We start from the raw sequence: 18271 nt of genomic DNA, 5'->3' as shown, positions 1-18271 counted from the left end.
GCGAGGGGCAACAAGGGAGAAAAATCGTCTGCTGCGCTCTCATCTCCACATGGTGCTCTCTGGAAGACGAGTGTCCACTTTAATGATAGAAGCATCAGCCCTTCCAGGGTTGTCAGGAGTCTCTCTGGAGACGAGATATCTTTGATGCGGATGGAATATGGCCTTGGTAGTAATACAGCCTTGTAGGCGTCATCACACCAGGAAGTCTCCCCCATCAGTGTTCGAAGTCTATAGGCATAGTTCCATTGCACTGCGGCTTCCCTGCGAGCTGCAAGAGACGGGCAGGGGCGTTCGTAACCCGCCTGGAGCATCAAAGATTAAACAAAAAGCTTGGAGAAAGTCTTTAACATCAAAAGTCAGCGGGGAATTCTTCTCAAAGAGTACGTTGCCCCACTCCAGTGGCTTGCTTCCAATCGAGAGACACACATACCCCACCTTGGAAACGCTCACTTGGAACTGTGTGGGGTTGGACTCAAATTGATTTGGCATTGCGTGGCAAACCCCCTGCAGGCTTGTGGGGTCCCGCACTAGCGAGGAGGATAGGTGGAATGCGAGGCTCACCTGTCGGTAGCTTGCGTTCGTAGGGGCTGCGCCATGGGGGATCTTCGCCAGTAGGTGGAGCAGTGGAAGGCTCAGAAGGCAACTTGAGCTAGCAGGAACATCGAGTGGCTTGGCCCAATGCCGAACCTGCTGGGTTTTCGTAGTCTCCATGCGGGATGCCAGTCCGCGGAGCGCTTCGTCCGACATGAGGTGTGGCTTCGCTCAGAAAGATTCCATGGCCCGAAAATAATGTCAGGGAGCTGTTTGGAGCCCGCCTCTGGGAGTTGTCGCGGAATCTAGGAGGAAGCCCTCAGGACGGGATCAGGATCGTGGTATCCAGGGATAAAAACAGAAAGGGTGATCGGAGTTCAGGCAACAGGTCACAAGGCAATGGCAGATATTAATCAAAGTCCAAAGTCCAGGTCAAGGGGTGCACAAAAGGAATCAGCAGATATAAGCAAGGGAAAGACAGCAAGGAACCGCAGGACACTCTCATGGGAACGAATCCTATTTTCGGCGCCAATCTTTGCGTCTCAGGCGTCCTTTTATTTTGAATTTGGCCGCCCTTGGCGCCAGCGTCACGCGCTGCCGACCGTGCGCCGCCGCTGACGTCAACGGCGCCGGCGTCGGAATAACCCACCGTGGGGTTGAATGGGCGGCCGCCATCTTGGATTCTTCGCCGGCCGGGAGCGACCGCGACTCTCGCGCTCCCGCGGTCTTGACAGTAGGGCACCTACACACCATTGTAAGGGCACGCTACACACATTATAGGGCAACCTAACGCACATAATAGGGCAAACTACATACATTATAGGGGCCATCCTACAAACATTTATAGGACACTACAGACCAATATAGGGGCATCCTGCAACCATTGTTAGGACACCTACACCATAATAGGACACCTAATGCACACATATTGGGCAGCCTAAACACTATTAGGGCACCTACAAACATTATATGGCACTACACACAATTATAGGGCAACCTGCACACATTGTAAGGTGCACCTAACACAACTATGGGCACCTACAAACAATATGGCACCTTCACATCCTTACACATTACATAACATTATAGGGCACCTACACACACTTATAGGCACCTACACACATTATCAAGGCACCTACACCCATTATAGTGCACCCTCCAACATTTAAAGGGCACCTGCACACATTGTAGGGTACCTACACACATTATAGGGCACCTACAGACACATAATAGGGGACACTACACACATTATAGGGCACCTACAATACATTATAGTCACCTACACACATTATAGGGACACCTTCACACATTATAGGGCACCTACACACATTACACATTCATAACTATTTAGGGTACCTGCACACATTAAGGGCACCTGCCACAAATTAATAAAAAGGGCACTGCAGACATTGTAGGGCACCAACACACATTATAGGGCACCTACACACATAATAGGGCACCTACACACATAATAGGAACTCCTACCACATTATAGGGCACCTACAAACATTATATGGGCACTTAACACAATTATAGACACCTACACAATTTATGGGCACCTACAGAACATATGGGCACCTTACAACATTAACAAAACATTATAGGGCACCCTACACATCACATCATAGGGCACCTGCACACATTGTAGGGCACCTACACACATTATAGGGCACCTACACATATAATAGGACTTCCAACACACGTTATATGGGCACGGCTACAACATTATATGGCATTACCACCATTAATAGGAACCTACACACATTATAGGGCACCTACGCACATAAAGGGCACAATACATACATTATAGGACCTACAACATTAAGACACCTACAGACAATTATAGGGCGCACCTGCACACATTGTAGGACACCTACACACATAATAGGACACCTACACACACTATTGGGCACCTACACACACTATAGGACAACCACAAACATATAGGGCAACTACAAACATTATATGGACTACACACATTATAGGGCACACTGCACACTTGTGAGGGCACCTACTAACACACTATGGGGCACCTACAAACATATGGCACATTCACACCTTACACATTACAAACATTATAGGGCACTTACACACACATTATAGGGCACTTACACACACATTATAGGGCACCTACACACATTATAAGGCACCTACACCCATTAAAGTGCACCTCCACACATTATAGGGCACCTGCACACATTGTAGGGTACCTACACACATTATAGGGCACCTACACACATTATAGGGCACCTACACACATTATAGGGCACCTACATACATTATAGGGCACCTACACACATTATAGGACACCTACACACATTATAGGGCACCTACACACATTACACATTACAAACATTATAGGGCACCTGCACACATTATAGGGCACCTGCACAAATTATAGGGCACCTGCAGACATAATAGGGCACCTACACACATTATAGGGCACCTACAAACATTATAGGGCACTTACACACATTATAGGACACCTATACACATTATAGGGCACCTACACACATAGGACACCTACACAGATTATAGGGTACATACACATATTATAGGGCACCTAAAACATTATATGGCACTTACACACATTATAGGAAACCAGCACACATTGTAGGGCACCTACACACATAGAAGAACACCTACACACACTATTGGGCACCTACACACACTATAGGACACCAACAAACACTATAGGGCACCTACAAACATTATATGGCACCTACACACATTATAGGGCACCTGCACACATTGTAGGGCACCTACACACACTATAGGGCACCTACAAACATATGGCACCTTCACACCTTACACATTACAAACATTATAGGGCACCTACACACACATTATAGGGCACCTACACACATTGTAGGGCACCTACACACATTATAGGGCACCTACACACATAATAGGACTCCTACACACATTATAGGGCACCTACAAAGATTATATGGCACTTACACACATTATAGGACACCTACACACATTATGGGGCATCTACAAACATATGGCACCTACACACATTACAAACATTATAGGGCACCTACACACACATTATAGGGCACCTGCACACATTGTAGGGCACCTACACACATTATAGGGCACCTACACACATAATAGGGCACCTACATACATTATAGGGCACCTACAAACGTTATAGGACACCTACAGACAATATAGGGCAACTGCACACATTGTAGGACACCTACACACATTATAGGGCACCTACACACATTATAGGGCAACTGCAGAAATTATTGGACACCTGCACACATTGTAGGGTACCTACACACATCATAGGGCACCTACACACATAATAGGACACCTACACACATTATAGGGGCACCTACAAACATTATAGGGCACTTACACACATTATAGGACACCTACAAACATTATATGGCACCCACACACATTATAGGGCACCTGCACACATTGTAGGGCACCTACACACACTATAGGGCACCTACAAACATATAGCACCTTCACACCTTACACATTACAAACATTATAGGGCACCTACAACACATTATAGGGCACCTACACACATTATAGGGCACCTACACACATTATAGGGCACCTACACACATTATAGGGCACCTACAAACATTATATGGCACTTACACACATTATAGGACACCTACACACATTATAGGGCACCTACACACATTATAGGGCATCTGCACAAATTATAGGGCACCTGCACACATTGTAGGGCACCTACACACATTATAGGGCACCTACACACAAAAAAAGGGCACCTACATACATTATAGGGCACCTACAAACATTATAGGTCACCTACAGACAATATAGCTCACCTGCACACATTGTAGGACACCTACACACACTTTAGGGCACCTACAAACTTATGTCACTTCACACCTTACACATTACAACATTATAGGGCACCTACACACACATTATAGGGCACCTACACACATTATAAGGCACCTACACCCATTATAGTGCACCTCCACACATTATAGGGCACCTGCACACATTGTAGGGTACCTACACACATTATAGGGCACCTACACACATAACAGGGCACCTACACACATTATAGGGCACCTACATACATTATAGGGCACCTACACACATTATAGGACACCTACACACATTATAGGGCACCTACACACATTACATTACAAACATTATAGGGCACCTGCACACATTATAGGGCACTGCACAAATTATAGGGCACCTGCAGACATTGTAGGGCACCTACACACATTATAGGGCACCTACACACATAATAGGGCACTACACATACACACACATTATAGGGCACCTACAAACATTATATGGCACTTACACACATTATAGGACACCTACACACATATGGCACCTACACACATTACAAACATTATAGGGCACCTACACACACATTATAGGGCACCTGCACACATTGTAGTGCACCTACACACATTATAGGGCACCTACACACATTATAGGGCACCTACACACATAATAGGACTCCTACACACATTATAGGGCACCTACAAACATTATATGGCACTTACACACATTATAGGACACCTACACACATTATAGGGCACCTACACACATTACACATTACAAACATTATAGGGCACCTGCACACATTATAGGGCACCTGCACACATTATAGGGCACCTACACACATTATAGGGCACCTACATACATTATAGGGCACCTACAAACATTACAGGACACCTACAGACAATATAGGGCACCTGCACACATTGTAGGACACCTACACACACTATTGGGCACCTACACACACTATAGGACACCAACAAACACTATAGGGCACCTACAAACATTATATGGCACCTACACACATTTTAGGGCACCTTCACACATTGTAGGGCACCTACACACACTATGGGGCACCTACAAACATATGGCACCTTCACACCTTACACATTACAAACATTATAGGTCACCTACACACACATTATAGGGCACCTACACACATTATAAGGCACCTACACCCATTATAGTGCACCTCCACACATTATAGGGCACCTGCACACATTGTAGGGTACCTACACACATTATAGGGCACCTACACACATAATAGGACTCCTACACACATTATAGGGCACCTACAAACATTATATGGCACTTACACACATTATAGGACACCTACACACATTATAGGGCACCTACACACATTACCATTACAAACATTATAGGGCACCTGCACACATTATATGGCATCTGCACAAATTATAGGGCACCTGCACACATTGTAGGGCACCTACACACATTATAGGGCACCTACACACATTATAGGGCACCTACACACAAAAAAGGGCACCTACATACATTATAGGGCACCTACAAACATTATAGGACACCTACAGACAATATAGGGCACCTGCACACATTGTAGGACACCTACGCACATTATAGGGCACCTACACACATTATAGGGCACCTGCAGAAATTATAGGACACCTGCACACATTGTAGGGCACCTACACACATTATAGGGCACCTACACACCTAATAGGGCACCTACACACATTATAGGACACCTACACACATTATAGGGCACCTGCACACATTATAGGACACCTACACAGATTATAGGGTACATACACATATTATAGGGCACCTACAAACATTATATGGCACTTACACACATTATAGGAAACCAGCACACATTGTAGGGCACCTACACACATAATAGGACACCTACACACACTATAGGACACCAACAAACACTATAGGGCACCTACAAACATTATATGGCACCTACACACATTATAGGCACCTGCACACATTCTAGGGCACCTACACACACTATAGGGCACCTACAAACATATGGCACCTTCACACCTTACACATTACAAACATTATAGGGCACCTACACACACATTATAGGGCACCTACACACATTATAAGCACATACACCCATTATAGTGCACCTCCACACATAAAAGGACACCTACACACACTATTGGGCACCTACACACACTATAGGACACCAACAAACACTATAGGGCACCTACAAACATTATATGGCACCTACACACATTATAGGGCACCTGCACACATTGTAGGGCACCTACACACATTATAGGGCACCTACACACATTACACATTACAACATTATAGGGCACCTGCACACATTATAGGGCACCTGCACAAATTATATGGCACCTGCAGACATTGTAGGGCACCTACACACATTATAGGGCACCTACACACATAATAGGCACCTACATACATTATAGGGCACCTACATACATTATAGGGCACCTACAAACATTATAGGACACCTACAGACAATATAGGGCACCTGCACACATTGTAGAACACCTACGCACATTATAGGGCACCTACACACATTATAGGGCACCTGCAGAAATTATAGGACACCTGCACACATTGTAGGGTACCTACACACATCACAGGGCACCTACACACATAATAGGGCACTTACACACATTATAGGGCACCTACAAACATTATAGGGCACTTACACACATTATAGGACACCTATACACATTATAGGGCACCTACACACACAAAATGACACCTACACAGATTATAGGGTACATACACATATTATAGGGCACCTAAAACATTATATGGCACTTACACACATTATAGGAAACCAGCACACATTGTAGGGCACCTACACACATAAAAGGACACCTACACACACTATTGGGCACCTACACACACTATAGGACACCAACAAACACTATAGGGCACCTACAAACATTATATGGCACCTACACACATTATAGGGCACTTGCACACATTGTAGGGCACCTACACACACTATAGGGCACCTACAAACATATGGCACCTTCACACCTTACACATTACAAACATTATAGGGCACCTACACACACATTATAGGGCACCTACACACATTATAAGGCACCTACACCCATTATAGTGCACCTCCACACATTATAGGGCACCTGCACACATTGTAGGGTACCTACACACATTATAGGGCACCTACACACATAATAGGGCACCTACACACATTATAGGGCACCTACATACATTATAGGGCACCTACAACATAATAGGGCACCTACACACATTATAGGGCACCTACATACATTATAGGGCACCTACACACATTATAGGGCACCTGCACAAATTATAGGACACCTGCACACATTGTAGGGTACCTGCACACAATAGGGCACCTACATACATTATAGGGCACCTACAAACATTATAGGACACCTACAGACAATATAGGGCACCTGCACACATTGTAGGACACCTACACACATTATTTGGCTCCTACACACATTATAGGGCACCTGCAGAAATTATAGGACACCTGCACACATTGTAGGGTACCTACACACATTATAGGGCACCTACACACATAATAGGGCACCTACACACATTATAGGACACCTATACACATTATAGGGCACCTACACACATAAAAGGACACCTACACAGATTATAGGGTACCTACAAACATTATATGGCACTTACACACATTATAGGACACCTACACACATTATAGGGCACCTACACACATTATAGGGCACCTGCAGAAATTATAGGACACCTGCACACATTGTAGGGTACCTACACACATTATAGGGCACCTACACACATAGGGCACCTACACACATTATAGGGCACCTACAAACATTATAGGGCACTTACACACATTATAAGACACCTAGGGGTGTGGCTTAGCCTGTGAACCGGATGGCAGCATAAGAGAGGAGCTCCGCAAGCGTCTCACGAAAACCCACCTAAATCTTAGCCTCAAACATGGGGAAAACGAGCAAAGGCAAGACGGATCGTGAGAAATACACATCCGACAAGCAAACGCCTGCTGGCAAAGAAATTGCTCCGATTTTCAAGCATCAGAAACGTAACCGCATGTCATCTAAAATGGCGCTGGCCGCGGAAGATACTGCAGATCAGAGCGACTATCAGGCCCAGGATTCCTCCGATGCGGATAGCGACGGAGAGGGAGGTGTCGATATTCAGACTTACCTGAAAGCTTTGCCGACGAAAGAGGACATCAAACTCTTACTCCGTGAAACAGTGGACGACCTCAGAGCGGAGCTGAAAGAAATCAAGACGGATTTAAACAAGATGGCGGATCGCACTGACGCAGTTGAAAAGAAGCAGGGTAAGCTGCTGCATAACCAAAAGACTTTGACACAAATCATACAAAAACAGAAGTGGCAGATTGAGGAGGCGAATAGACACATAGACGATAATGAAAATAGAAGTAGGAGAAATAATATACGAGTCAGGGGGGTGCCAGAAACTGTGAGCAGAGAAGACATACACTCGGCCCTCTTACAGATCTTTAATGGCGTTCTGGACAGGGATTTGCAAACCGCTATCAAAATTGATAGGGAACACAGAGTGCTAAAGCCAGAAATGCACCTGTAGATGCCCCGAGAGACATTTTGTGTTGCATACATGACTTTTGTCTTAAGGAGGAAATCCTCTCAAAAGCGAGAAGTGCAACGAAAATTAACCTATGAAGGGCAGACCATTCTTTTGTTTCAGGACTTGTCTAGATATACCCTGACCAACAGAAGACACCTGAAACCCCTGACGGACCTACTTAAAGCTAAAAACATTCAATATCGTTGGGGATTCCCCTTCTGCCTAATTGTGATGCTGAATGGTACACAAATAGTCCTCCGTTCGCCCAAGGATACAAAAGCTGTCTTCACCAAGCTACAACTGGAGGAAGTTCCTCTACCTGGATGGGTGGAAGAAGATGAGGAGGTCCTTCCCGTTGAGATGGACTCGGATACTGACTGGAGAGAAGTGCCAGCTCCAAAACGTACTCCGAGAACACCTAGGCATAAATTGACGAAAGATTATAATATGACCCCTAAAAGACTTAAGGACTGATGCTTCATACATAGACCACCAGTGGATACTTTCCCACCTCTCTGGACGTTCACTCATGTTCACCACTTATGGTCCTGGACGGTTCTCATCTGAAACACAAGTTCTCACTTTTTTTTTTTCAGCAGCAACCATGTTTTTTCCTTTTTTTTGTCTCCTAATCTCTCCCTTACAGGTGACGGTTGGTGTTCGACATCTGTTTTGTTTGATTAGGTGAGACTGCTACGACTGTGGAGCTGGAAGAATTTGGAAGGAGGCTAGCAGGTTTTTCTTCACCCCCCCAGCACTTCTACCTGCCACTTTATCTTCCTTGGTGAGGTCTCTCTGTTTTTTCTTATACCTCACTGAGTGACGTGGCTTTACGTACTAAGTTGGTTATTTGACTTTGACAAATGTTGTTTTGCATATGTCTAGTTATGCTTTTATTTGTTTGCTTTTTTGAATTTTTTTCTGAGTCACACCAATATTATTTAATGAGGGAATCGCGTAGTAGGTACAACGTGGACATACAATATGGTCTTTGGTTTATGCACCTGATGTTAAACAGTATATATGACTAACGCAAAATGTACATTAGTATCCTTCAATGTTAATGGGATAAACGAGCCGGTGAAAAGGGCACAGGTCCTTCGAGAATGTGGTAGGCTGAAGGCTAAAATAGTGTTTCTGCAAGAAACCCATTTTCAGGTGGGAAAACAACCTATAATAAATTCTAAACATTTTTCTCAAATTTTTACTAACAATAATCCGGACAAAAAATCTCTAGGGGTTATGACCTTAATTCATAAGGATGTTCCCTTTAAAGTTATAGACACGCTTAAAGATGAACAGGGTAGGTATTTGATACTTAAGGGTATTTTAGCTAACAATATCATTACCCTCGCCAATGTTTACCTCCCTAATCAAGGCCAGCTGACTTCATTAATAGAACTTGCAGGGAAGTTATCCACATTCTCGGAGGGCCTATTGATCATGGGCGGGGATATGAATGTTCCTTTGAACCCTTTACAAGACTCGTCTTCAGGCAAACCCCACATCTCATTCAAGATTTTGAAAAAGTTCAAGTTAGTTTTACAGGATCTAGGTGTCATAGATACGTGGAGAAGCCTTAACCCTAAAGTTAAGGATTACTCCCATTACGCAAAAGCATATAACAGCTATGCCAGGCTGGATTACATCTTTATGTCCCAACGTTGGTTACATTTATTGAAATTTACTAGTATTGAACCAATTACAATATCTGACCATGCCCCTATCATGATAGAATTCGAGATCCCCAGTACCTTAAAAACAGAATTTCTTTGGAAGCTGAATGATCATATTCTTTTAAACAAAGATAATGTGGATGCGATCAAAAAACATATATCACAGACGTTTCTAGATAATGACTCACCTCATATTAACCCAGGTATCCTATGGGAGACACAGAAATGTGTCTTAAGGGGTCATCTCATTGCGCTCTGTTCCAAATTAAAAAAAAGACAGAAATAAGGAGAGGGAACGTTTAATAGCGGAAATAGCTAAATTGGAACAATCTCACAAACAATCGTTGGCAGTTGAAGTACAAACATTATTAGATGCTAAAAGAGCTGAATTGAAATTATTGTTGGATATCAAAACATATAAAGCTTACTTAGGCACTAGACTGCGGTTTTACGAATTTAACAATAAATGCAACAAATTCTTTGTAAACAGGATAAAATGTCAGCAAAACAAAACCTACATTACAGGGATCAAAGATAGACAACAAAATTTACAACAAGGTACAAAACAGATAGCTCAATGCTTTCAGGAGTTCTATCAGAATTCTTTATAAGATTAAAGATTCGGGCAATACCCCACAAGATATACATTTTCCACTCAATTTATAGCTCAGGCGAAATTACCCCAAATTGGATATACAGTAACACAATCCCCAACAGTTAGAAACCCCCTTTACCCATATCAGAACTCCATAAAACAATAGAAGACCTTCCCAATAATAAGAGCCAGGCCCGGATGGGTATAGCTCTAACTACTACAAACTATTCAAGGAGGAGATATCGGACTATTTATTAAAATATTATAACTATATCAACATTGAACATCCTTTTCCCCAACAAGCTAAAGAAGCACACATACAATCATCCCCAAGGCAGGGAAAGACCATAGCCTCTATTCTAGCTACCGTCCAATCTCCTTAATTAATATTGATCTTAAAAATATATGCCAAGATGATTGCTAATAGGCTGAAGAAAATACTAACCCAATTATCCATGTGGACCAATCTGGGTTCGTACCCTCCAGAGAAGGGAAAGATAATACCCGCAAGAATTATATCTCTCCTACATTATGCTAAAACTGCAACCTGTCCCATGTATGCTTTTGACTACAGATGCTGAAAAAGCATTTGACAGGGTGTCCTGGGATTTCCTCCGCTTGACATTATCCGGCTTTGGGTTGGGAGACTTATTGATCAACAAGATCATGGCGCTTTATCAAACTCCAACGGCTCGCATACGGGTTAATGGTCTTTTATCTCCGACCGTACATATTGACAATGGTACCAGACAAGGGTGCCCCTTGTCCCCGATTTTATTTATCCTTGTAATGGAGGTCCTCCTGTCGCACATTAGGCTAAATGTAGACATATCAGGGCTGACACTTAATCGGCAGGAACATAAATCAGTCGCCTTTGCGGATGACCTTCTGTTAATACTAACGAATCCCCATGTCACCCCTACCTAACCTTATGAATCTTTTTAACAAGTTTGGTATTGCTTCCAACTTTAAGATTAACGCCAGCAAGTCGCAAGCTATGAGCATTGGCCTATCTTTAGATGTCCAGAGACAGTTGAAAAGAATTTCCCCTTTAAATGGTCTGAGAATATGATCAGCTACCTAGGGGTAAACATACCACATGATCTGACGCAAATTTACAATACAACTATATACCCCTTTTGGAAGACCTTGAAAAGACAATTCTGACTTGGGCCAAGATGCAGATATCCTGGTTCGGTAGGATTCAAATAATCAAAATGATGATTTCCTCAAAAATTTTGGTACCACTTACAAATGCTTCCCCATTTATTTACCCCAAGAGCTTTCTGTAAGATAAAAACAATCATCAACAGGTTCATCTGGAAAGGGAAAGAAACCGAGATTGAAGTATAGTAAACTGATTTTGACAAAACAACAGGGCGGCCTAGCAGTACCAGACACTTACCTTTATTATATAGCCATTTGAATCGAATCCTCCAATGGAGCCTGAAAGACAGTCAGAAAAAGTTTTGGGTGAATACGGAACAGTGTTTCTCAGTGGTTCCCCTGTGTAATACGATTTGGGCTGTAACACAAAACATTCCTAAACAATTGACGAGACACCCATTAATAGGGGCCTCATTGAAAGTGTGGAAAGAAAACTTGACTATATGGAATCTGTCCACCTATAGCCCCTTCTGTTACGCGCTTTCAGGTAACTTGGATTTCCCCCCCTAGCATAGATAGACAGGCGTTTGCCCATTGGGCCTATACAGATGATAGACCATCGGTTTTAGCGGACTTCATGAGAGGTACAACTATCCTAGATTTATGCTCCATACAAGAATCTAGACGGGTACATCCTAGAGATTTCTGGGTGCTATCAACAATTGCGCCATTATATAGCCTCACTTGTGACAGACTCTTGTGATAATCAGCTGACTTGGTGGGGAGAACTGATGCAAAGACCTGAAAAGATTAAGAAACCAATCTCGAGGTTTTTTTAAAGGATGTATTTTAAATGTAATTAAGATTCGGGTGATGCTACTGAGCAACGGTGGTGTGAAGAGTTGGATCTTGAGATCACGGAGGAAACGTGGTCCCAAATTTACAAATCTTTGCATAAAAGCTCTGTAGCTACCAAAACGCAGGAAACCAATTATAAACTTATTACGCGTTGGTACTACACACCTACGAAACTTCATAGAATGTTTCCAAGTGTCTCCGATAAGTGTTGGCGATGTAACAGGCAGACAGGGACTACTATGCATATATGGTTTGAATGTTGCAAGATTAAAAGTTTTTGGAAGGCAATTCTGGATTGTATTCAACAAATAACACCCTTACAGGGAAATATAAAACTAGCCCCCCTAATAACTCTCCACTATGATACGTCAACTCACCAGGTGATTCGCAATTGTCTAACTTTGTTTATGATCCAAGCGGCAAAGGCGCTTATCCCTAGGAAATGGAAAAACACTCAATCTCCGTCCTGGGCCGAGTGGAAATCTTCTATGGAAGAGATTAGGAAATTTGAGGAAATTAGAGCAATGCGTCAAGGTTCCTTTGGCTCATTTAGGAAGGTCTGGGCAAACTGGGATTCTTATATCAATATGCAGGTTGTACCAAAGCTGTGAATTTTCTGGATTACTCTCTTAAATAATTCCTTTAATTACCTCTAAAGTGCTTCATATGTGACTCATTATTTCCCCTCCCTTCACCTGTCATAAGGTTGATGTACATGTCTGTATTCTTCATTTGCATCACTTTTGTATTATCTACATGTCAATATTGATGTACTCAACTTCCCCCCCCTTCCCTCCCCTCTTGCTTTCTGTACCCTTCCCTACTTTCCCCCTTTTTGTTTTAAAATTGCAATAAAGAAAGAATTTACAAAAAAAAATAAAAGGACACCTACACAGATTATAGGGTACATACACATATTATAGGGCACCTACAAACATTATATGGCACCTACACACATTGTAGGGAACCTGCACACATTGTAGGGCACCTACACACACTATAGGGCACCTACAAACATATGGCACCTTCACACCTTACACATTACAAACATTATATGGCACCTACACACACATTATAGGGCACCTACACACATTATAAGGCACCTACACCCATTATAGTGCACCTCCACACATTATAGGGCACCTGCACACATTGTAGGGTACCTACACACATTATAGGGCACCTACACACATAATAGGGCACCTACACACATTATAGGGCACCTACATACATTATAGGGCACCTACACACATTATAGGACACCTACACACATTATAGGGCACCTACACACATTACACCTGCACACATTATAGGGCACCTGCACAAATTATAGGGCACCTGCACACATTGTAGGGCACCTACACACATTATAGGGCACCTACACACATAATAGGGCACCTACATACATTATAGGGCACCTACAAACATTATAGGACACCTACAGACAATATAGGGCACCTGCACATATTGTAGGACACCTACGCACATTATAGGGCACCTACACACATTATAGGGCACCTGCAGAAATTATAGGACACCTGCACACATTGTAGGGTACCTACACACATCATAGGGCAACTACACACATAATAGGGCACCTACAAACATTATAGGGCACTTACACACAATATAGGGCACCTATACACATTATAGGGCACCTACACACATAAAAGGACACCTACACAGATTATAGGGTACATACACATATTATAGGGCACCTACAAACATTATATGGCACTTACACACATTATAGAAACCAGCAACACATTGTAGGGCACCTACACACATAAAAGGACACCTACACACACTATTGGGCACCTACACACACTATAGGACACCAACAAACCTATAGGGCACCTACAAACATTATATGGCACCTACACACATTATAGGGCAACTGCACACATGTAGGGCACCTACACACACTATAGGGGCACCTACAAACATAATGGCACCTTCACACCTACACATTACAAACATTATAGGGCACCTACACACACATTATAGGGCACCTACACACATTATAAGGCACCTACACCCATTATAGTGCACCTCCACACATTATAGGGCACCTGCACACATTGTAGGGTACCTACACACATTATAGGGCACCTACACACATAATAGGGCACGCTTACCCAACATTATAGGGCACCTACACACATTATAGGGCACCTACACACATTATAGGACACCTACACACATTATAGGGCACCTACACACATTACACATTACAAACATTATAGGGCACCTGCACACATTATAGGGCACCTGCACAAATTATAGGGCACCTGCACACATTGTAGGGCACCTACACACATTATAGGGCACCTACACACATAATAGGGCACCTACATACATTATAGGGCACCTACAAACATTATAGGACACCTACAGACAATATAGGGCACCTGCACATATTGTAGGACACCTATGCACATTATAGGGCACCTACACACATTATAGGGCACCTGCAGAAATTATAGGACACCTGCACACATTGTAGGGTACCTACACACATCATAGGGCACCTACACACATAATAGGGCACCTACACACATTATAGGGCACCTACAAACATTATAGGGCACTTACACACAATATAGGACACCTATACACATTATAGGGCACCTACACACATAAAAGGACACCTACACAGATTATAGGGTACATACACATATTATAGGGCACCTACAAACATTATATGGCACTTACACACATTATAGGAAACCAGCACACATTGTAGGGCACCTACACACATAAAAGGACACCTACACACACTATTGGGCACCTACACACACTATAGGACACCAACAAACACTATAGGGCACCTACAAACATTATATGGCACCTACACACATTATAGGGCAACTGCACACATTGTAGGGCACCTACACACACTATAGGGCACCTACAAACATATGGCACCTTCACACCTTACACATTACAAACATTATAGGGCACCTACACACACATTATAGGGCACCTACACACATTATAAGGCACCTGCACACATTATAAGGCACCTACACACATTATGGGACACCTGCACACATTGTAGGGCACCTATACACATAATAGGACACCTACACACATTAAACGGCACCTACACACACTATTGGGCACCTACACACACTATTGGGCACCTACACACACTATTGGGCACCTACACACACTATTGGCACCTACACACACTACACCTACAACACTATAGGCACCTACAAACATTATATGGCACCTACACACATTATAGGGCATCTGCACACATTGTAGGGCACCTCCAAATATAATAGGACACCTAAACACATTATAGGACACCTACACACATTATAGGGCAACTACAAACATTATAGGGCACCTACACACACTATAGGGCACCTACATATGGCACCTACACACATTACACATTACAAACATAGGGCACCTACACACACATTATAGGGCACCTACACACATTATAAGGCACCTACACACATAATAGGACTCCTACACACATTATAGGGCACCTACAAACATTATATGGCACTTACACACATTATAGGACACCTACACACATTATAGGGCACCTACAAACATATGGCACCTACACACATTGCAAACATTATAGGGCACCTACACACATTATAGGGCACCTGCACACATTGTAGGGCACCTACACACATTATAGGCACCTACACACATAATAGGACTCCTACACACATTATAGGGCACCTACACACATTATAGGGCACCTACACACATAATAGGACTCCTACACACATTATAGGGCACCTACACACATTATAGGGCACCTACACACATAATAGGGACTCCTACACACATTATAGGGCACCTACACACATTATATGGCACCTACACACATTATAGGACACACACACATTATAGGGCACCTACACACATTACACATTACAAACATTATAGGCACCTACACACACATTATAGGGCACCTGCACACATTGTAGGGCACCTACACACATTGTAGGGCACCTACACACATTATAGGGCACTACACACATTATAGGGCACCTACACACATTATAGGGCACCTACACACATTATAGGGCACCTACACACATTATAGGGCACCTACACAACATTATAGGCACCTACACACATTATAGGACACCTACACACATTATAGGGCACCTACACACATTACAATTACAAACATTATAGGGCACCTGCACACATTATAGGGCACCTGCACACATTGTAGGGTACCTGCACACATTGTAGGGTACCTGCACACATTGTAGGGTACCTACACACATTATATGGCACCTGCACACATTATTGGGCACCTACACACATTATAGGTCACCTACAAACATTATATGGCATCTAGACACATTACACATTAGAAGGCACCTACACACATTATAGGGCACCTACACACATTATAGGGCACCTGCACATATTGTAGGGTACCTACACACATAATAGTGCACCTACACACATAATAGGGTACCTACACACACTATTGGGCACCTACAAACATTATATGGCACCTAGACACATGTAGGGCACCTACACACATTGTAGGGCACCTACTCACATAGGGCACCTCCAAATATTATATGGCACCTGCACACATTATAGGACACCTACACACATTATAGGACATCTACACACATTATAGGACATCACACATTATAGGGCACCTACACACACAATAAGGCACCTACAAACATATGGCACCTACACACATCACACATTACAAACATTATAGGGCACCTACACACACATTATAGGGCACCTGCACACATTATAGGGCACCTACACACATTATAGGGCACCTACACACATTATACACACACATTATAGGTCACCTACAAACATTATAGGACACCTACACACATTATAGGGCACCTACACACATTATAGAACACATACAGTTATCATTTTATACATACACACATTATGGGACACATACCACACCCTCTAGGACACATACACTACAGGACACAACACTATAGACACATACATACATTATAGGACACACACACATAGGACACATACACATATAATAGACACACACACAGTCTAGGGAAAGCACATGCACACATTGGTAGGACACATACCAGAGCCCTAGGCAACCTGGGCAGGTGGT

This window comes from Xenopus laevis, chromosome 9_10L (genome assembly GCF_017654675.1).
Source record: "Xenopus laevis strain J_2021 chromosome 9_10L, Xenopus_laevis_v10.1, whole genome shotgun sequence".
In the NCBI taxonomy this organism is placed as follows: domain Eukaryota; kingdom Metazoa; phylum Chordata; class Amphibia; order Anura; family Pipidae; genus Xenopus; species Xenopus laevis.
Note: the sequence above shows the minus strand (reverse complement) of the source record.